The 23,424-nt window shown below is 33.3% G+C and overlaps 1 protein-coding gene across 9 annotated transcripts in view; it reads left to right on the top strand.

Moving 5' to 3' along the window:
• Positions 1 to 23,424, top strand: part of RFX3 (regulatory factor X3) — a 325,429-nt gene that overhangs the window by 11,438 nt on the left and 290,567 nt on the right. For 3 of the 9 annotated variants that reach the window (XM_010389299.2, XM_030919587.1, XM_030919588.1), the window contains exon 2: positions 22,295 to 22,362. The exons of the other annotated variants lie outside the window; for them this stretch is intronic. The gene's annotated coding sequence lies outside the window, so the exon portion shown is untranslated. The remainder of the gene's footprint in view (positions 1 to 22,294; positions 22,363 to 23,424) is intronic. 9 annotated transcript variants of the gene reach the window in all.

The raw sequence follows: 23,424 nt of genomic DNA, 5'->3' as shown, positions 1-23,424 counted from the left end.
ATTTGAATGACCTTCGTGTGGTTTTGTGAGCAATTTTTAATAGTGTCTCACATTATATGATGATTTTTAGAGGCTACTTTTAGTTAATAAAGACAATGAATGTTGAAATTGAATTAAATTGTAGTTAAAGACAAAAGTTGTAATTCATTCCAATTATAGGAAGTTAAGATATTGTGCTGTTGGATCAACATTTGATCTCCTTATTTTTAGAAGTCTGCGGAGTTTTGAAATGTAAAACCTTTTAAATAATACTGAATGAGTAGCGCTGTATAATAGTTGCGGGTTTATATTTCAGCAAAGATTTGAGTGCCATGTGTCTTGGAAGTGAGGTGGGATTCTTTTATCTTGGAACTTGGAAAGAGATTTATTTTAATATTTTGATTGAGTTAAGTTTGCTTGAGCATTTTTGGGGGTTGATAGAAATACAAATGACCATGGACTGGAGATACAGATCAGAGTAATTTGTGAGAGGAGGTAATTGTAGCGATCCTGATGCAACACTCACTTCCAGTCCTATTGCCCGTGATAAACTTTAAGGTAAAGACTTCTTTATTGAATAATGTAAACCTCTCTATTAAAATGTGTTTTTGTTAATTTTCATTGCTGCCTGGAATTTCCTAAATGTACATTATTTGGGAGCTTTGGAAGTTCCAGTTTACCTTTTGGATTATAAACCTTAGAAAGAATGCCAATAGATGGCACCCCATGCCCAGAACAGCACCTTAATCTGAAGGAATGGGGTAGAAAATGAAGAGCAGGATCATATAATTTGAAAAACTGGAGTATGAACAGTGACTAGTACAATGTAGAGAAAAAGAAGTATCATTTCAGGGACTAAATATGAATCCCAGTTCACCATATTCTGCGTATCTAATAATAATATCGCTGTCATGACTGATGACATTTCTAATATTTGATTCAAAAACATTCTAGCAGAGACCTAAGATAATTGGATAAATTAGTCTCTAAGCTTTTGGTTTTTTTATTTTGTCCTTCAGCTTTAATTTTGAATGAGGAATTAAAGGATTTGTATCAATGTATATTTAGTGCAGTATTATTTTGGTTAATTTAGGAATCCTGAAATGACTTAGATTTCCATTGAGTTTTAAGGAGCATAAAGTAATGAGGGAAATGGGTTATTAGATACAAAATTGCATATTCTCAGCTATGTGGACATATTTTTTAAGGTTTCGAATTGTAGAGTGTTACAAAAAGGACATACGATATTTGGGAATCAAGAAGGATAAAAAAGGGTAGGAAGAGATACTGAAAAGTGGAGTTGAATGAAATTAGTAGAGAATTTGGAAATAAAGATAAATTAAGGTAAGATGGAAAAATCACAATATGAATGATGAAATAATTTGTTGAATGAACAATTTCTTTTTAAAATCTTTACTGTGATTTTTACCTAATGGGAGGACCCGAGGAAAAAGATTGTACCTAGCCTCTTTTTGAGCACCATATTTGTGTTTTTTTTGTTTGTTTGTTGGAAATTATTCTAACAAGGCGCTGGGATCTTTGACTAGTACTGTATGAGGTTTGGCTATTTCTAGACATTGTACATAGAAATTAAATTGAGATGTTGCATCAGAGTTTTCTTGTACTTATTATTACGAGGTAATATATCAATATATAAAATACACAAAATTAGTATATCCAGTTGAGATATCTGATTAGTTTATCTGATATCTAAAGCAGCCTACATTTGTAAAGTCAGTATATACTAAAAAAACTGTGTCCCATAAGTGTATATATTCCTAAAAATATTTTGGAACATTTAAAACATGCCCATTACATGGATATAACAAATTAGTACCTTCTGTTGCTCTAAAGCTGTATAATTGGAGGTATTTGTTTATTGAAATAACCTTGAATCATTCTTTACTTTGTGTTGCTTTGAAAATATTTAAATCTCACGCTAAGAACAGATTCAATGTATACTTGAAAAAATGCTTATGTTTAAAACAAAATATTTAAAAATGATTGATCTTGTTTTTTCTCTTAGCACAGCGTTTCTCTTATTTATTATTTTCATTTTTATGGGTACATGGTAATGATATATATTTATGGGGTGCATGAGATATTTTGATACATGCATACAAAGTCTAGTAGTCACATAAGGGTAAATGGGGTATCTATCACCTTAAGCATTTACTATTTCCTTGTGTTACACACATTCTAATTATACTTTTAGTTATTTTAAAGTGTACAATAAATTACTGTTGACTGTAGTCACCCTACAAGCACAGCATTTCTAGATCAGGAAGTTTGTTCTTGGTTTCCAGTCATATCTTTTGTTCAGTAATTGAATTCAAGGCTCCTTTACTTGAGTCCTGACCCATCATTAAGAAAGGGAGAAAGTCCAGGGACAGTAACCTGCATTTGAAGAAACCTGTGTTGAAGACTAACTCTCCAAGGGTGAAATGGGGTTATCTTTTGTCTACCATTCTTTTAACTTTGTTTGTGGGTAGATTTGAGTAAACAGTTGAGTCATTTTGTAAGTTGATGAGGCAAGAGAATTATCTTCCGCTTCTTCTGGAATATTTCCTTCAAAGTTTGCTACTCATTTTGTTTGTAATAGAACATAAAGGAAGAGACATCCAAGAGTTAATGTACTGATAGTTTATGATATCACTCAAAGCAGTTTTAATATTTTGTGATTTAGTATCTTCAGAGAGTGAGGAAGTTACTTCTCTGAGTTTTTTTATTTGACTGAGGCCAGACTGGTATGAAAGAAGTTTATTTTACAATACTAAAATCTATAGCCAAAAAAAAAATCATTATTCATGTAATAATATTATTATTATATGAAACTATTCTGTAGTGAGCAGACTAGTATGTATAACAAGTAGTGATTAATGGCATTTTAGTAAACAACACAAAATATACGTAAATCTTTTTAAAAGCTGATGTTTCCTTGTTTGAACCTAATTCAATGATTAAGATATGAAGAGGTAAATAATAGTACATTAAATAAGCTTGCATTTTTTATTTATATAATAACTTTAATTGCTAAACTTCCTTATGATCCAGAGGGTTCAGTGGAATTGTGTATGACTTAATGTATTTTGAGGCGGTCTTTAAAAATGTTTCTATACAGGGTAACTAGACAAACTGAATAGTAAAGTGATACAAAAATAAGCAAAGTGATATACTAATTAAATAATCTTATTTCAGAACTAAACTACTCTTTCTTTTCTCAAAGGGTTATATATAATTCTATCTGACATTAGGAAACGTCTTCATTACATAATTCTGCCTGTTAGATTTTTATACTTTTCAAAAGTAGATAGAAGATACAGTGTATGAAGAAAACACCAGTATAAAGTTTAATGAGCCAAACAATATGTGAATAAAACATAAATGAAACCCTGCAAAACAAAAGATTATAGAATGTATATGTTAATTTCAGAAATATTTATAGATTTCCTTATGCATTTAATGCAATATCAATTTCAACATTTATAGTAACTTTTTCTGTGCTTTCTATTAGATACCTTGTACTTAAAATCAAAGTATAATTTTGTTTGGCTTTTTATTATTTTACATTCTGTTTAGTATCAATGAAAGCACAGGCATTTTTATTCTAGTGTTTCAAAGTTGTTTAGTTTTAAATTTGACCACTACTACATTTGTGTTATCGGATATAATTTAAAAAATCAGCCATTTTCAGTGTTGGAATAATAATATTGATCCACATATTCTATGCTTGAGTAACTCCCCAATAGCTTAATGCTCTAATTTGGAAGAACACTGTCTCTTCACATTTAAAGGAGAGTTTTGTTTGTTGCTTTTTTTTTTTTTTTTAAATGATCTGTATTTTATAAACTGACCCTGTTTGCATAGCAGCTAAGCTTCTGTGTCTGGAACCTCAAATCCCCTATGATGAGTATCTTTCTTTCTCAGTGGCCAACTTCAGCCTTTCTTCCTATCTCTACTTACTTTACTGCCATATATTCCTCTGTCCCTTTACTGTGTCTGGCCCTGCACAGCAGACCAAAAGAGACAGCCGTGGGACTACAGCAGATTAGAGAGGTGAAAAGGTCTCTCACTAGAGTTACACTTGTTTCCAAATGGCCCAAATATATAGGATTTCAGTAGAGACATAATTAGAATGTTTTATTTGAGTCAGATTTTTTTAGTTGGAATGGACTTGGGAAGTTATCAAGTTGAACCCCTCCTTCCTCCTCCCCACTTGTTTTACAGGTAAGAAAACTGAGGGTAAGTGACTTGTACAATGACATAGAACATCAGAATTAGGACTGTCGAACTTCAGCCTCCACACTCCTTGACAAATGTTCTTAGGGCTAATACAAAGCTTTTTTTTAAAGGCAAACAACTCAAATGTACTGCCTTTAGTGTTTAAAATACCTGTTTATCTATAATTTTGAGCTCCATATTTTTTCTAGAAAAAGCAAGTTTTATAAATCTGCATTCAAAATTTGCATAAATATTGTTTTAATTATTTCCAACTATAATTTTTGGCATGTGGATTATTTTATTTTAGAATGACATAGAAATAAAATTTAAAAATGTTTTCCAAACCATAAGTAGGCTTTATGTTAAGGAGAAATGCCATACTTGTTAGGTTTTTTAAAAAAGAAAAATATTATATATTTAATTCCTATTATTTGTATTTCCTCTTATTGGGAATTAATGGTGTATGTCATAATCAGTGTATTAGTGTAAATAATTTTCAGTCCTAGTATGCATGTCTTTACTTTTTTGATGAGGGTAAAGGTGCTTTTAATTATTTTAAGAATTTTTGTAAAAATTCATTTAATTATGAATTTTAAAAATGGAAATGTTTGTTCTTGTAGGTCACTCTCTTGTGGAACAAAAGTAAAATACTGGCAGCTAATATAGGTGGAACAAGCTGAGACTTGCTCAGCTGGGCTTTAAAAGTGTGGCAGCACTCTTAAGTAGCAGTGAACGAACAGAAGGAATATATGAATGAACTGCCCTTTATTCCATAGCAACCAGACGCAATACCAGCAACTATGCTATTATCTGATTTTTTATTTTCTTAATCTGAGTTTTTGGAAGGTTATGTTGTTTACTTTTTAATAGTATGGGACTGTGGCAGGAATTGTAATTACCAAGATTTTGTCTAATTGTTTCTCTCTTTCTCTCCTCTCTGCCTCTGTGTGTGTGTGTGTGTCTGTGTTTTACAATTAGAAGTAAATCAGTGAGCTCAGGCTTGAATTTAGTTTCGGTATTGTGCTAAAGATGAACAGTTTGAGCCCTAACTCTGTTAATTATTTGAAACAGTCCATTTAAGAGAAACCAAGAATATGACAACTGAACTTCCCAGTGTAATCTGATGCTCTTTGCAGCCTCGTTTGTGGTAACAAATCTGAAAGGATACATTTATATAAAACAGGAGTATGTTTCCTGTGGGGGAAAACCACTTGTTATTTGCTTTTAACAAGGTGTAAATCCCCACAGATAAACCTTCTTGTAAAACTGTTCCCTTTGGATTTAACCTCACCTTCAATAGAAAGGGAGATGTAATAAACAGAAGTATGATGAAATATTAGTTAACTCTTGCATTTTTTGCCTAGAAGTTCCTCATTTTTATTCTTTGTCATTTAAAAAAACTTAATGCTGCTGTTTCAGATGAATTGAGAGAGTCAGAATGTTATGCATTACATTCATTTTGCTTTCTGTTAATGAAATTATTTTTAACGGAGAGATCTAAATGATATACTTTTAGATTGAACTGTATTTCTGATATATCAACATATATACTGACTCATAAATTAGAATGGAAAATACAAATAATGAAAGTGTAATTCAAAAGAATAGAAAGTGCTAAATACTTGCAAGTCTTAAATTGAGGTTTGAATATAGAGATTGAGTTACCAGAGTAACTAAATACTAGACTGCTATATTTGTTGGATGTATAGAGAAGGAAACTCAAATATGGAATGTGGTCTTAATGTCTTATGAATTTGTAATCTAGATACATTTTTACTTAACTTTTAAATTCGAATTAATAGAATCCTCTAAAAAGAAGGTTTTTTTTGAATTTTTAGAAATAGCTCAGAGTTTTATGTTTCCGTCTGTCAGAATCTTTTCAGGATTCCTCATTGCTTCTTCATCAGAGTCGTTTAAGAAATATTTTTTTTCACAGTGTCCCACAGTCCTTGCTGTTAGGAAGCTTACAGTCTCATGGCCATTTTCAAACTTGCATTTCATGAATCTTCTCTGTACTTCTCCTTTTCTGACCAGTCTACATTTCGTTATCTGTGGGATCTGCATTTGTGAATTCAACCAGCTGAGGATGGGAAACACTTAAAAAAAGAAAACAATAAATAACAACACAACAATAAAAAAAGTGAATACAGTATAACAACTGTTTATATAGCACTTACATTGTATTAGGAATTATAATCTAGAGATGATTTAAAGTATACACAGGAGGATGTGTACAGGCTATACACAAATACTATGCTATTTTATATGAAAGAGAGTTGGGCACCCTGTTTTAAGATGGGGGTCCTGGAACCAATTCCCCATGGTTATGGAGGGACAACTGTATTATGTATTGGTTAAGAACATGAAATTCAAAATGAACAACCCTGGGTGTGAATTCTAGCTCTGCTACTGACTAGCAGTTTAATGTTAGGCAGATTACTTGCATTCTGTGAAACAGGATTAATAAAATCAACCTGAAAAGATTGTTTCAAAGATTACAGTATATGACATAATCAAAATAGCACTGTGTCTGACACATAAGTATTTAATAAATGGCAATTGCTATTATTATCCTATATGGTCTCCTGAATTCTGCCTTGTCATTTCTTTTCTCTAAAACTTGGTTCTCATCCTTTATTCTACTTAGAATGTGTTTTCTACCCTACGTAAATTAATCTCTTCTGAAATTTGAGTGGTCCCTAACTTGATGGGTTCATTTCTAGTAATTTCTTACTATCTCTGCTAATTGGAAATTGTGATTTAGATTTTTGTTTGTTCAATTGTAAATGCTTAATCTTTCTAAATTGTTTGTAAGCTTACTGAGGACAGAAGACTCCATAATCAAGATTTTTGAACTCAACGTGAGACCCAGTGTCTTTTTCTAGTAGAAACAATGAATAGTTGTTTAAGCTTCAGATTGCTGATTTCGAATCTCTGATCAAAGTCTAGAAAACACATTTAACTGTTTAAAAATTTTGTCTAGTTCTGATTTTACAATGACCTTTCAAGCAATGCAATTTTATTGTTATTATTTCCATTGGATTTATTTACTTCCTTTTTTTTTTCCAAAATGAATTTAATGGCTTGAATTCATGAATTTTGGATATTTCTTCAAATAGAGGATCATGTAGCTGGCAGTGGATTGGGCTGACCTTAATCCAGGTCTTTTTCTTGTTTTCAAATGACATTTTGTCACCTCATTCTGTATTTTTATGTATAAATTTCTCTATATATGAAATGCTAGACTCACTTACCTATATGCAGATATAATTCCAGACTTGTTTGGATTTTCTTAGTATCCAACAAGACTAATATTTTACTTTCAGAAGTTGGGGAATGCCTTTTAGGATTCTGTACCTTATTTCTATTTTCTAGTTGTGACAGGGTGCAGGAATTCCTTAATATAGGAGAGACGTGGGGCATTATGGGAACCTTGCTTTGGGGGACTACTTTGAATATCCTAAACCCCTTGGGTTTTTCCTTCTGCTGCCTAACTTTCCTGTGCCTGCTGGGATGTCAAAAGTAAAGGACCTGGACTTGAGTTCCAGGGTTACACCAAGGCAGCTGGTATCAGAATGCCAGTATCAGTATCAAGGCAGGTAGTATCAGAATGGAATTACTATGGTAGTGAGATCCATGTTTGCATTTGTGATAGTTTAATTAGGGTTGTACTATGCAAAGGTATGAATATCTGCCTTTATGTCTGCTACAGAGACTTTACCCTAAAAAACCTTTTTTTTTTAAAAAAAAAAGAGTTGTCATTCATGATTCTACCCAGCCCTCATTTTAATCAGTGTGTTTTCATTGTATACCATCTCTTGAGATGATGAGTTGCTGAATTTAGTGCCATTTGTGAAGCCATCTTAACCTCTTTTCAGACTTCAGGAGTGCTTTTCAATTTCTGTAAGTTTTAATATACATGCTCATTTCACTTTTTAAAAATTATTTCATTCAATTCTTGAGCAAATATTGGCACATAAAGTGGGGGCTAAGAAGTGAACTTCTGTGAAGGATACAGGAATGAATCAAACTGAAAATTCTTCAAGGGCCTCTGCCCTTGAAGGAACTCATATTCAAACAATTGGGGATGAGGGAGAGAGAAAATAAATGAGTATGAATTATAATAGATGGTTGTCAATGCTATGGAAAAAACATGTAAGAAGCAGGGGGTTAGAGAGTGTAAATGATATGTAAATGATGGGGGTGGAGAAGGTTGTAATTTTAAATAGGGTGATTAAGACCACCTTGCAGGTAAGGTAAGATTTGAACAAAGACCCGAAAGAAGGAAGTTTTGGGTATGTCTTCAAATGTGGCTTTGTATATTTGTAATATTGATACTTTGATAGCTGCTGGCCTTCCTTTTATATTAAAGAGTCCTAATTTTTACATCTGTCCTCACACAGCACTTTTTGCCTTTCTCTTTGCCTCCTTTTATCATTTTTATATGTCCTTCCCTGATATATATATATATATATATGGAGAGAGAGAGAGAGAGAGAGAGATGTATTGAGCAAAACTAAGGAATCGAGCAGATTGATACACTTTCAAAATTAAATTCTTGAAGTCCACCCTACCTTCTTCCAAATTGGAGGCTCTTCGGAAACACTTAAAAAATTGAATAGCATGTACACGTGAAGTGTTAAAAGTAAAAATCACAATAATAGGCAAATAGAAATTAGAGTTAGCCAGACTGCTAATTTGGTTGGTTATATGCTTAGTTTACTTATGGCTAATTTAAATTGGACAGAATCTTTGCATATGATGGCTTCTGTGATAAAAATGCTCTTCAGTGTTTTATATGAAACAGAATGTCATTGTTTATATAGCATAGCTATCATCTAGTCATCTATAATAATAATTTATGAATTGTATTTATTTGTAAAGCTTTGTACATGTAAAAAGACATAAATGAGAGGTTGTTTAAATAAAAGTTACTAATGGAGGCAAATTTGTCTTGAATTCTATTATTTTGACAAATAGATTGTCATACGGATATTTTTAGAATGGGATTTTCTGTGTACTAGTGTCACAATCATATTTTCCATTTCAGTTCGATGTCAGATATTCAGTTCGATGTCAGATGTTCAGCATTATGTGCCTGTCATCCATTATGAAATGTACAGTTTCACAGTATTCGAGGCTATTGTACTCTGTTGGACTACGTAAAAAATGGTACAAAATAAAATATAATGAATATAACATAAATGTGTATATGTTTTAAGTTATTTGAGGAAGTAGACATTTTTATGGAACCTTAAGCAAAACAAAAAAATACCTTTCTCTGTTTGAACTTACACAATTATATATACAGTATTTATTTTTAATCTAGGTTTCTATCCTGAAAGGCCGGTTCAATGATTATACTTGCAAATATGCCCAGGCATTTATGTCTGAAGTGAGTCAGCTGTGCACACATTTTATCAAGCTGTGGGCCAGAGTCTGTTGAAGACGAGTACCTGGTTATTTCTGCCATTAAAAAAGTAAAAAATTAAGCAAGATTTAGTATCTCCACTTGTGTTTGTCCACCGTCGTGTTTGTGAAAAGATACGTGAGGTATGAGAGACTTTGGTGACCCGTGAGTCTTCTCTCATGTTTTTCCTTGTAACTCTTTTGATTAGGAAACATTTAAGCATATTACAGCATAGAGCAGTTTGATGAAATGATGAAGTGAATTTCCATGTATCCATCACTCTCCTTTAAAGTTAACAACTTATGGTTAATCTGGTTCCAGCTATAATCCTTTATTCCCCACCTATCTTATTATTCCCATTGCTTTTTACCTTTGGAAAGAGAGCCGACAAAGATGACTCAGGGCTAACATTCACATTGGCAGTCCGTTGCTCTGCCTTGTATGTTGTGTTATCTACCCTGTGAATAGAGGGGTGAGGAAAAAAAAATCCTGAAAATAATGAAAGTTTCTAAACAAGTGTTAAATTTAATATTTTGAATTGTGAACTGTCATATTTCTGATGTTAGAGTTGGAATTAAATACTGTATAGTTTTTCAAATTTAGTATAGACTGCACAAAGACTGAAAGTGTTCTGTGAGATAGTATCATTTACATCTTTATTAAGATGACTTTTATGTTTTTGAAAGATTTTCTGTGTATTTTTCTTTCATTAAAAATTGTGAAATATATAAGTGAGTTTTTGGCATTCATAATATGATGTGACTGAAATTATTCTTTGGATTTATAGGATATACTTCAAGGTACCTTTTCAGTATCCTCAATTATGAATTTCAAAAATCAGCTCATGTCAGTATCGCAAGTTTTTAGATGTATAAAGGTGAATGGTAATAAAAAAGTGAAAGTAATTTTTAATAGAAGTTAGAAAATGTGTTTAACTGATGTTACTCTTCTAGTTAGTTCTAATCAGTATCACACTCCTGTAATAAATTTTAATATTAAAAATTTCTTTGGGCAGGGCACGGTGGCTCACATCTGTAATCCTAGCACTTTGGGAGGCTGAGGTGGGTGGATCACTTGAGGCCAGAAGTTCGGGACCAGCTTGGCAAACGTGAAGCCCTGTCTTTACTAAAAATACAAATATTAGCTGGGTGTGGTGATGCATGCCTGTAATCCCAGCTACTCTGGAGGCTGAGGCATGAGAATCACTTGAACCCAGGAGGTGGAGGTTGCGGTGAGCTGAGATTGCACCATTGCACTCCAGCCTGGGTGACAGAGTGAGACTCTATCTCAGGAAAAAAAAAATAGAAAAAGAAAAAAAAAGAAAATATCTTTTTGTATATCAACATCCTTTTTGAACTTGGCTAAACGAATTGTTGAAATAATTTGAAGAAACAAAATAAGGAAGTATTCTGTCAGGAGAAAAGAATAATTTTAATTTTGGCCCTCGGAGTAATTTTATTTTTCTTTTTATAGTTGGTAATACGTGTGTACAAAAAAGTATTCTAACCTGTAAGTCATGTCCTTGGTTACCAACTCTAATTATATATCAAAGAATTTACAATTCTTGATAAAAATTATGAAATTAAAAAAGTCTGGCAGCATTTACTGAAGATCTTTGATTTTTAAAAAATTTTTTTTAGGAAGGTGGGTAAATGGAGATGAAGCAAATGTAATAGGGTGTTACTAGTCCAAGAAAACTGGAATTTGCCAAAAAGAGGCTTAATTGCATGGTGGAATATGTTATTTTCTATAGCTACATAGTATATAGTTTCTTTTAAGGACACCACACTTAATTATATTGAAGCTTTGTAGCCTTAAGGAGACAAGGACCCAATGAATACCAGAAGGCACATTCCGATGACACTGCCAACATAGATATCCATACTTGGTGGTTTTATTTTTGGCATTCAGTTAATAGTATTGACAGGATCCTAAGTATTCATGTAACCGGTTTAGAACTTTGATTCTGTAAGATCAGATCCTTACAGAATTATTTAATAATATTGAACTAGTAATTGACCAAGTATTAAATAACTGTTTTGGAAGTTAACACATTTGCCTAACACATGCCTTGTGACCAGTATACTCCTCAGTAGAATCTGACTTTAATAACTTTATTGACTAATGTGTGTGTATGTGTAGCGTGTGTGTTTGAATGATTTGTTCTTATTTGGGAAATATCAATTTTTAAAATTGCTTTTAAAAGGTTTTCATACATTAGACCCTATAGAATCAAGTTAAATTTTTCTTGTCATACAGGAGAACTAGAAAGTATTCAAATTAATTCTTTGTAAAATTAAGTGAAGCCTGTAAGTTACTGATCTTGGTTTTTACATTGTGTCTGCTGACATCACTGAATCTTTTAAGAACTTTTTTTCTGAGTTGCATTTTTTTAAGAAGTAAGGATGAAGCAAGGAATATGTAATTATTGAATATAAACTTTCATATTTGTTTTCTCTTTTTTCCTTTTCATTCGGAAAATGAATCCACATTTCCTTTAACAAATCCTTTTAATTCTCTTTCTAATATGTTCTTGTCTCTCATTTTTTTCTACCCCTCATCTCCCATTTGCTCTGCTCTGCTGTGCTTTGCTTTGCTATAGGCTGTTTCAGTTCTCAACCACCTTAGTGAACCCATTCTCTTCTTGCTTCAGCCTGAGTTCTTTCGTCAGATGTTGCCTTTACACCTTTCAGCGTACTTCAGCTCTCCTTCATTGTTGATTTCTTGGCCTTTCTTTTTTGGATAGTTGTTCCACATTCCTCTGTTTTTTGCTCTGGGGTACTTTTAGAGAAACAGTTAATTTCTTTTACTCTGCTTCCTATAGTGTGTAATGAGAAGGAATGAAACCAACCATTGAAAGACAGATAACCATGGCTCTTAAAAAAGAATAAGGTAGTGCAGTTGACAGGTTATTTAAAGGGTTCCCAGCTCAGAATAGTTAAGTTGAAGGGCTAAATGCTTCCAAGAATGTAGAGAAAATGTGTAACTTAAAAAAAAATTAACTTTCCAAAATTGCAGGCAGTATTAATATAGCAAAAATTTAGATTTTCAGTTAAGATGATTATTGTTATTTTTGTCTGTGTGGTCTTTGGTATTTTATGATAGAACACCTTCATCTTGGTCTCCAAATATCTTATGAAAACGGCTTATTTAAAAATAAGTAACACAAATTAGTACAATTTCTAAAGGAGTTAGAAGCTCTCCCTTAATGTCTATCCACTTTTCAAAATCCATTTCATACAATTTGACTTAACAGTATTTCATTTATAAACTGTGCTGTGCTTTTCTTCTCATTTACATTCAAATAATGCGATCTAATTTTAGTAAATTTATGTGAATAATTTATTAAGTGCTAAATCTTTAAAGTTATAGAATGTGCATATGATAGGCTGGTATAGATTTTATAATTAATATAAAATTATTACTGTCCAGAAGTGATGGAAAAAAATTCTCCGTTTTTATAATGAAATGTGGAACTTCTTTATTTTTAAAATAATATTTTGGGGGGAATGTTTTTTATTTTTACTAACTTAATGACTTCTGGGTTCCTAGGTTTAACTTATTTTTCTATTATTGAAGTTTATAAAAGTTGAAGGTACTTAGTACTGCTCTTTTCCCTAAAAGTTGCTCAGTTCATTTATATCCATTACGACCTTTTAGGGGACTCTATGAAAATAAAAACTTGGGGATGGTAGGTGGTATAATTGAAATGTAGATCATAATCTGTTCATTGTTTGTTTTACCAAATTAGTTAGGGATTCTGAGGATACATTTTGAATATTTGTGTATGTTTAACATTTTGTCCCTTTGTTAGAAATCTCTCAGTGTGACTTGTTTTTAATAGGATGTGTCTTGAATTGTGGGCCAATCACTCTTGAAAAGTATTAAGCCCTTTAAACACACTGGTTGGACCCATAGAGGGAAGCCTACAGGTTTATTAGCACTCCTTAGCCTGAAAGCACAGCATACCCTTTTAGGTTGCACAGCAACAGACTCCTAGCAACCATAATAGATTGAATTTCTAAGAGTGACCAGGCCGGATGTAATAATAAAGCAAGAGGTACAAACAGTTGTCATGGTTTTCTTTTCACGGTAAGCTAGTTTGATTTGGGAAAGCTTAGCCTTTCAAAAATGGGCAACCTTCTTATAAAACTACTACTGTTTGTGCACAGGACTTGTGGTAGTAAAATAGCAATAATAGTACCAAATTTAAACAGCTACTGCTTAAAAATAATATACCCAAAATAAAACAGCAGCAACAAAAAGGATATCATGTAAAGAAGTTTTCAGGGAAGTATTTTTAAAGAGTTTATCAAAAACTTAACAGTGTACTATAGCAAAATAATCATACTTTTTAAAAATAAAAAATTTTTATTTGTGTTTTCTCTTGTGATCCTCTAATTTTGCAGCAGCTTCTTGTAGTTTCATGTGATTTAAGTGATGTTCATATAAAACTGATGATTATAATAAACTTAAAAAAACAGGCTATTTGAACTTTATATAAACAACATTTTTTGAAATTAAGAACTAATAAGTAGTGGAGCACAGAATTTATTCAAGAAGAGTAAAGTGTTAAAATATATAATCCTTTACAGTGACAGTAAAAGTATCTGTGATATTCCTAAGAGTGTAATATTGTGCTGTAACTTAACATTTCTCCTTTGTGTCCTTTAGTGTGTGATTGCTAATGTAGACATGAAAAGGAGATTAATTCAGATACATTCACAACCTGAAACAAGATGCTCCCATCAAAAGAATCAGATCCTCATATAGCTGCTGGAGTTGGAACTACAGTCTTTGACAGCAATGAGCTGTAAATATACACACATGCTAATACCCTTGATTTGTTCATCTTTTGTGTCAGCATTTGGAAAAGATTGTTAAAGTGGCAGTTATAGTAAAGACTGGCAATTACAGTAAAGAACAGAAATTAGGTATTTGTGACCTATTATATTTCATTAAAAGACTTCCTTATTAAAATGGCACTGCTTACTCTGATTACTTGACAGCTGCCCTAAACAGATTAGAAAATACACAGCTTCAGCTAAAGGTAAAATCAACCTCTTTAAGCAAGCTTATGGCATAGAACAAGTAAATGGTATAGAGTATGCAATTTTTTTTTTTTTTTGTAACACATTTACTTGAGGTAGAGATGTTTATCAGTGATTAAGTGGTATATTCTTTCATATTTCTATAATAGTTTGCCCACAGTGGTATTTTCCATTGAGATATTTTTATACACCCATCTGATATCATGCTAGTTCCTACTAGGGGACCTTATTATGGGGCATGATAGTTCGAGAGATCAGCATGACTTCACCAAAGAATCTTTTTCCTGATAAGTGATGAGTTACAGCTCCAATTCAATACAAATACTGCCTTTACCAGGCAAAACTCTAGTTTTTGGAAGTTTCACCACGAGGTTGTTATTTTCTTTAATAATCCACTGGAGCCACTGTGAATTTAATATTGGAATTTGGGCATCACTTTCAGAACATTGAATTGCTTGCTTTTTTAGAGAAGAATTCCTTGTGGCACTTGTTACCTTCAAGATATTTCTATTTACTTTGTTATATAGTATAGTGAGTTACATAGTGACTGTAGCACTTTATAGAATAGTACTGCCTATCAATTATTCTGATTGTAGTTTAGCAGTTAAGTAGCCTGTCTTGGTACATATTGTAACATTCCAAGACTTTGTCCCTAAATTTGACATCATGAGGTAAGGCATAAACACTGTAGATCAGCCTGTGAGTATCAAATCACAGCTCACTCTTAAAGACACAAACACAGGTTCAATATGAAGCAGATTTGTGGGAAGATTACCTCCTGCAACTAATCTTGAATATAGATTTTTGTCAGGACTGTCACAACATTAATAGAAGGCTTGTTGTAGTACCTGCGTGGATCTGTAAAATTTCCACAAAGATGCAAACTGTGCTGTGTGAGACACTTGTATGCCGGTTCCACATACACAAATATCTTTGACTTACATCTTTAGCTTAATTATTTTAATCTGATGCATCTTGCATAAGGTGTGTTAGCTTGCAAAATTGTTAGGGAAAAATGTGAGTTCTACTGAATAAGAGAAACCAGAGTTCAAATCCTGGTTTTGTCTTTTGATAGCTAATTATCCTTAAATAAGTTCCTTAACTGCCTTGATCCCAGATTTTTAGTGTAAAAATGGGAATATTACCTACTCTATAGGGGTTTAAAATGAAAGATAAAGTGAAAGGGAAAATGAGATAAGTGTATATAGAGAGCTTAACATGATAGTACAGAATTAGTACTCAAACTGTGGAAACTAGTATTCTTATTTTCATCTTTCTGTCTTAGTCTTTGTGGTGTAGGATATGAGGAAAGTTTTGCAGGAGAGGGTAGCAGCTGAAAATGGTAACATGGCAGTAGACAATCGAAAACAAATTTGTTTTCAAAGAGGAATGTTATGTACTATATAATAAGTCATTTTCAGTATTGGTAAGTGATTAAGAATTCTTTAAACTTTTATAAAATGACCTCTCAGATTTCAATCTTGAGACAGGATCTTTAAAGATTACAGGAGCAGTGATAGAAAAAAATATGCACTAAGAGATGAAATACATATTACTCTGGCCAAAGAGTAAAATTTAATTAATAGAACAAGTTTAGTTATTTTAGTACATATATACAATGAGGCTTGTATTATTTAAACAGCCTCTCTTTAAAATTTTCTTCCGCGTAAAAATCTGTATGAGCAGAAGTGACTAAACTGCCCAGGCTTGTGTAAGCACCTTACAATGTTGATGTGAAAGAACTGAAAATGAATACAGCTTCTGCTTAGAAGAAGCAAGGCAACAGTGGAGTCACATAAAAGTTTGATTACCTTTTGGCACTTTTTGACCCACCCCTTAAAACTATTTAATGTGCTCATCATTGATTTACAAAATATGGTTTATGTTTGAATATATTCTGTTGTTGCTTAAGTGACCATAAAGGCATTTAATTTAATTAGAAGGTAATATTTTTAAAAGAATAGAAGTGGTTTGAAATATAATAATGGTTTGAAGTAGCTAGTGTGATTAAACTGGTTTAGGTAGTGGCTATTCTATTCTTTGAGGAGGGTAAATCCAGCCTAAGATTAATGAAAGGAAGAGGCACAGAACATGTTTAACATTGCCTTGATATTTTAAGAGTGAGAAGAAAACCAGGCTAAAGTGATACTTTTAGAGCCAGGGGAAACAGTACTTAACACAGATACAGTTACGCAGATACAGTCTTTCAGCTAAAACCACTAGCTGATTCTATGGTTCTGCACATTTTAAATTAATGATTTTTTTCTTGAGTACAACTTACGTGTGCATATTGTTAAGCCGTTTAATGACATTTTAAAAAATTAAATACTGCCAAAAATAAATCCAGAAATGTTAAATTTCAGAGTTAAAATATATTCTGTTGATAGCTGCCTTTTTTTTTACGTCAATGAATATGTAATTCTGATTTATTTTGTGTGGTGCAATGTTTGACTTATGTATGCTACAGTACAGTTGACCACTTGTAGAGATGTAGAACATAATTATACCTTTTATGCTTAATTGCATATTATGTCTAGCTCAGTGAAGATTCATACATTAGCTTCATAAATTTTCTTGCTACATAGAATTTTTTTTTCCTAAAAATGGAGAAGTTCTTGCTTTATGGTTATCTTTTTTCCTTGATATTCTGAGCAGTTTGAATCGTTGAATAGGGGAAACTATTATATATATACATATACATTAATATGCATACATATGTAAATATACATACACATGTGAAATAGTGTGGACTTTTCAGGTCAGTTTAAAGTTGGAGTTCTTCATATTGATACAATTACTAGGTTAGAAAAACTAATTAAACTACCAAACTTTTCCAGATTCTCACTATTGGTAAGGCCTTTTAACACCAAAATCTTTTATGCAAACTGTACACTACATATAAATGCTTCTCAAAGTGTGAATGGAAGACCCCTGGAGGCCCTTTTTCAATTCCCTCTCTGTGTGAGGCTGCATTTTCTTCGTAAATTCTGATAAAACAGCAGATTGAGTGCAGAACCAGATGTGAGAATCTGCCTTCTATTAAGCAAGACATTAATGGATTTTATAGAAACGTAAACCAGTTCCATACTTACCATATTTTTTTTTTTTTTGGAAAATTTAGATTATTTTATAATTTAAAAAATATTAACATAAAATGATTATTATTTTAAATTAATGAATATTATATTTCTCCATTTTATTTTCTAATAAGATGGGTATAGATAGATACAACTATGATTTTCTGAAGCCTTACCAGCTGGAGAGAGCCACTGTTGCTCATCTCTTCTTAATTCTGCATTCAGAATGTCACATTTCTAGGTTGAAAAGTAGCCATTCCAGAAGTATACACACCATGGAAATTAGTAGAAATCACAAATCTGACGGTTTTTGGTGGGGAGTTAAAGAGTGGAAAAGGAAAAGGGAAAGGGAAAAGGGAAAGAGTTGGTTTTAAACGTTTGTCAGTACATTACTGAATATAACGCATCCCAGCAAAAGTTCTTTGGGATTCTCAAAAAATTTAAGATCCGAAGGGGTTCCAGGTCAACAACTCTGCTTGTCACAGAAGAACTGCTGCTTGTTACTATACTATGCAAATTTAACACCAGAGTCTATGCAAATATATGATTGAGGCGGAATTTTCAGCCAGATACTCTGTCTGTAGAGTCACTTTACCAGTCTTTTTTTCTCTAGTGTCTTCCAACAAGATTAACTCCACAAAGTGATTTGAAGTCAAAAGATACGTGATACCTTTTGTGGCTCTCATCATACTAAGTACGTAGGTTAATTATTTGTTGACTGGTTCGAGACTGTCGGTATTATGGGGATATAGAAAAATGGAAAGAAAAAGGGTTATGGGCTTGAGGGGTTAGGGAGACCTTCAGAGATGAGTTAAAGCAGGGCATGGATCTTAAAATGTTGTTTTAGAGGTATACTGGCTGTGGGGAAGAGGTTAATAAGCACATGATGGCATAGAGGCAAGTGTGATTTTGGTATAAAGAGTTTGAAGAGTTTGTTGGGAAATTGTGAAGCAGATGGACTGGAAAGGAAAAGGCTTAGGATTTGGACGTTAACTAAGTTTATAGGATAACCAGCCTCTGTGTGTGTGTGTGTGTGTGTGTGTGTGTGTGTGTGTGTCTATATATATATATATATATATATTTTTTTTTTTTTTTTTTTTTTTTGAGATGGAGTCTCGTGATCCACCTGCCTCGGCCTCCCAAAGTGCTGGGATTACAGGTGTGAGCCACCACGCCCGGCCCATTGTATATTTTTTAAACGTAGATCACATGTTAAGATGAAAGTGGCCCTTTAGGGAGATTAATCTGACAGGTCTGTGTAGTATAGATAGCAGAGTATATCTGAAGTCAGGGAAACCTCTGTCAATCATCTGAAAGGAAGCATAGGGTACAGAACTTGGGCTTTTAATTCAGAAAGACTTTGGTTGAAATCCTTTTTCTGCTAGTCTTTTACTTTCAGTTCATGGATAAGATGTAGATAACAACTAGCCAGTGGGGTTGTAAATATTACTAAGGGTGTGAAAGAGCCTAATACAGGTTAGATGCCTGGCACCATGCTAGGACCCTCAGTAAGTTATTATCAATACAACATTTATGACTACTACTTCTACTACTATAATAATAATACTGTTATTTTTTGATGGGTTATAATGAAGATTCAGGCTGGGGAACCATCCTTGGAAATAGGATGTGTGGGGATCAGGCCCACCCCAACACCAATAAGAGCAAGAATACAAATGAAACCTCACTCATTATATTTCTACATACTTAAATGTTGCATATCAGTAAAGAAATGGTTAAATCAAACATCCTATGACCTCCTAACATCACCAGAAGCAGCTTTATAATGAGATAAATGACCACTTAGAATTCTCAGATTTTTTTAGCAGTTCTGTTCTAGAGCGTAGTGGCAAAGGGAGAGCTGAGTCTTTGTCACCTGTCTGTGTCCTGCAGTCTACCTCCATTTTTCATATCCTGGGCTCTTTGCCATAGCATGCCCACAAGGTCCTCCTGCAAGCAACGTTGCCCCACCCCTTGCAAGCTATCTGTTGACAACCCCGTAGACCTAGAGTTGAGTATGCCTGAATCTCCTTCTGTCATGGGGAGTATAGTCCAGAACTTTGCATGGGAATTTGGGGTACTGGGAATGTGCTGAAGTAGAGTCTGAAGGATTCAAGGAGCGTGGCCCTGGGCTGTGCAGACTTCTTGCCTCCTGAGGAGGTACCTGGCCAGAGGGCCAAAGCAAGCTCTCTAAAGTGTGTGGCCCAAGGGCAATGGCCCCTCTCACCTGAGTCTCAGGGTTGTGCTGGAAGGGACATCTGACATGAGTGACAAATGAGCAAGGCTTATTTACTGTTAGTTATGGGGTATGAGAAACTGCTAGTGAAAAAAAATGAAAGATCACTGGGTTTCAGGAGAATGATGGAGCCACTGAGAAAGTAGGACAGTATTTGGGAGTCGGTACAATGGGACCTGAATGTAGAATAGCCATGTTTTGCTCACCATTATATCCTCCAGCACCTAATTACCTCCTAGCACATTGCCAAGCATCTAGTATTGACTTAATACATTTTGAAGGACAGGATAGATTCTCTGAATAGTTGTGCCAGAGATGAAAATAAAGTCATTTTAGAATATAGAAAGAAGGAAAATAAGGTCTTGTGGGTGAGGCCAATGTAGCACTTTGGATGTGAGGTAGATAGCATCGATTAGCATGGTCATCTGTAAACTATTAGTGTGGGGGGACTGTATTATATATTTAATTTTTGTATGTGTGATACCAAACAGCTGGTCTTTCTTGAATACTTGAATAATATACAAGAAGGAACTTTGTTTTTTTTGAGACGGAGTCTCTCTCTGTCGCCCATTCTGGAGTGCAGTGGCGTGATCTCGGCTCACTGCAAGCTCTGCCTCCTGGGTTCACGCCATTCTCCTGCCTCAGCCTCCCGAGTAACTGGGACCACAAGCGCCCGCCACCACGCCTGGCTAATTTTTTTTAATTTTTAGTAGAGATGGGGTTTCACTGTGTTAGCCAGGATGGTCTCGATCTCCTGACCTCGTGATCCACCCGCCTTGGCCTCCCAAAGTGCTGGGATTACAGGCGTGAGCCACCGCGCCCGGCCAAGAAGAAACTTTTAAGAAATGAATTGGATATTAAAGTTATGACGAATGACAAAAATTAGTATCATCAGTAAACTGGTGTAACTGAGGAAGTTGTAATCATAAAAAACAGGGAGATCCTGAACAATTGTGGTTTTTGCTCACAATGAGATAGGAAACAGTGAAAGATATGTTCAAAGAATAGGTTTTATTTATAATCAATTTGGAAAGAAGTAAAGGACACAGATGACTGTAGACTAGCTTGAATTTTTCACTTGATATTTACAAGGTATACATAGGGAAAGGTAGTAGGAGAAAAGGATTAGAATTAATGGCGTTAGTTGAATTATAAACATTTAACTGCAGATATGTTTGACTCATGTTGCTCAAAATTGTTAAGAAGTATTTTGTAGTCGCTTAGTTAATAATATATGTGTACTACAAATAAGGCCTCATGTCAGAAAATATTTTTATAATGAGAGTAAAGTAAGAAAATATAATAATATGGTTAAAATTGCCAGGTTCTTTTTGAGAATCCAAGTGAGTTGATTATTGTAGATTATTGCATTTTTGATGTATCTGGTTTGTTATCACCTAAATACACAGCAAACACCTGTGATTGTTTTAGTGATCCTTGTCTTGTCTTCTTCAAGTAATCCCAAATATGTGTATTTAGACTGTTGCCTATTCATATATACTCAGCTGTGCCTGTTTGCTTTGTTACTTTTCTGTGTCTAATGGAGCAATATAAAAATTTATGGCAACTGTCACTTAATGTCACCTTTACCTTTAAAGAAAAAAAGGTAAAGCCAAATCATACCAGGTAACTACGATGCTCTTTATAGTTAACTAAATTTATCAGATATACTTTGTAATAAATTGATCTCTGATATCATGGGCCAAATTTAGGGAACATGTATAAATACATACATGTAAGTATGTTTGTATATCATTGCTACTCCACATTTACTTTATTAGCCAATAAAGATCATTAGTTTAAAAATAACTTGTGTATTCTCCTTCCCTGAACAAAAGATCTTATTTTTAAAAATTTCCGTAACACTAAATTATTTTTAAGGAATGAGCAAATGCATGTCAGCTGCTAAATCATTCTCACTTTTGCTTTTCTGCAAGAAATTAGTAGGGTGATTTTCAGAATCGTTTGCTGTCTCATCTTCACAGTGTAAAAGCACGTATTCTTTTAAAGAATCCTTTTTCTCAGATTTCCTCTCATTTATTTTTCTTACTATCACAATACCATGATTCTTCTTTGAATTATAATTATTTGAAAACTAAAAATTCTCTCATGTAAAATCAAAAACAGTATCTTTTTTGACTAAATCACAAACATTTAAAAATATCAGTGCATTCATGTGAAGAAATACTTTTAAAGTAATTTATGTAATTAATATAATACTTAGCTATAAACGTAATGATTTTAAATAGTCACATGCCTTCGACATATCAAAAAATTCATTTTTAATGTGAACTAATTGTTCTTGCTTTTAATATTTTAGGCCACTTGGTCATTCTGGCATTTTATGGTAGAGAATACATTGAGTTTGGCTCATGGAAAGAATATGAGGTAATTTGAACACATGTTCTTTATAAATAATGAACTGTTTATATATAATACAGAGTGTTTTGAGATGTCATATATGGAATCTCATATCTGAATTTTTTCAATAGTAATTTTCTTTTTTCATATTTTGATGTTTTTCCTTTCTTGATGGTTGGCAATAGTTAATATGGTGAAGAACTTTATCTTCTGTCACTACTATATATGTTTTCAAGAAAACAGTATTATTCTTTACATAGTTATGTGTTTTCAGTTCATATTTTTAAATGCTTCAGTTAACATAGCTTTCTATGGTGCTGTAAAAACCACAAGATAATTCCTTTCCACCTACCAACTTCCCATACCAACCAAACCTGCCTTAGGTAGGATTAAGGTCATGCTGCATTTAAAAGTCATAACTGCCGCACAGAGTTTATAGAGGAACTAGAGGAACTATAAAGAAAGAACACTGGAACTCCAATAATGTAAGATTTTCAGGCAGTACTCAGAGTGGTTTGAGAGCACAAATGTGAGACTCATAGGTTAGTCTTTTCCTGTCCTTTGATACCCATATGTGACCTTGCATAATGTGTGGGTTTGTCATTCTAAAATGGCAGTCAAATAAGTGTATATGCCACGTATATTTTCACAGTAGTTTCATAGACTAAGCATGAAGCCTATATCAAAGTAAGTTTCACTTAAAGGTAGAAAAATAATAGTTGACTTTATGAAATTCAGCCAATGACAAAATAACATGCTTATCAGTAGATATTAAGTATTTGTAGAGTAATTGGTTAACATACTGCTGATGTCATAATTCCGCTACTCAATAATAGTTTTGTTATGTAGGAAGATACAGCAGCTTGTTTGTGTGAACTTCTGCTTCCATTACAAACAGTACTTTAAAGAGAGGCCTTCCACTGGCATTCAGAAAGGTGAAAAGAGCAGGAGTCAGGGTAGGGTGGATAGGTGGGAAGGGTGTCAGAGGGATAGGCATAGTGTCTGTGAGTACTTGTAAGCTGTTCATCATCATTGGTCTTTGAGGTTATGTTTGCACCCAAATTACTTCCTTACCTTTCCAAAGAGTTG

This window comes from Rhinopithecus roxellana, chromosome 16 (assembly GCF_007565055.1).
Source record: "Rhinopithecus roxellana isolate Shanxi Qingling chromosome 16, ASM756505v1, whole genome shotgun sequence".
NCBI lineage: Eukaryota > Metazoa > Chordata > Mammalia > Primates > Cercopithecidae > Rhinopithecus > Rhinopithecus roxellana.
Note: the sequence above shows the minus strand (reverse complement) of the source record. Positions and strands in the feature narration are given on the sequence as shown.